Source organism: Eurypyga helias, unplaced genomic scaffold, assembly GCF_000690775.1.
Source record: "Eurypyga helias isolate BGI_N326 unplaced genomic scaffold, ASM69077v1 scaffold560, whole genome shotgun sequence".
Classification (NCBI taxonomy): Eukaryota; Metazoa; Chordata; class Aves; order Eurypygiformes; family Eurypygidae; genus Eurypyga; species Eurypyga helias.
The window spans coordinates 1-256 of NW_010227404.1; positions in this window are offsets into that span (position 1 = coordinate 1).

Below are 256 nucleotides of genomic sequence, written 5' to 3' on the forward strand. Positions count from 1 at the left end.
GGGGACCGGCAGCAGGAGCACGGTGGGTGCTGCTGGCTGCCAAACCCCTGGGGAAGTTTTAGTACTTGGAACGGTGACGTTAGAAACGGGTGTGAAGGCTAAACCGTGTGTGGGTGGGCTGGTTAATTTTGTAGAATGCGCTGTGATAAAGCTGCTTCAAGCCAGCGCCTGAGTTATTCCTTGGCCTGCGGTGCCCAGGTAGGAGGTGGTTTGGTGAGCTCCGAGCCCTCTGCAGAAGGCGCTTGTGGCTTTTTTT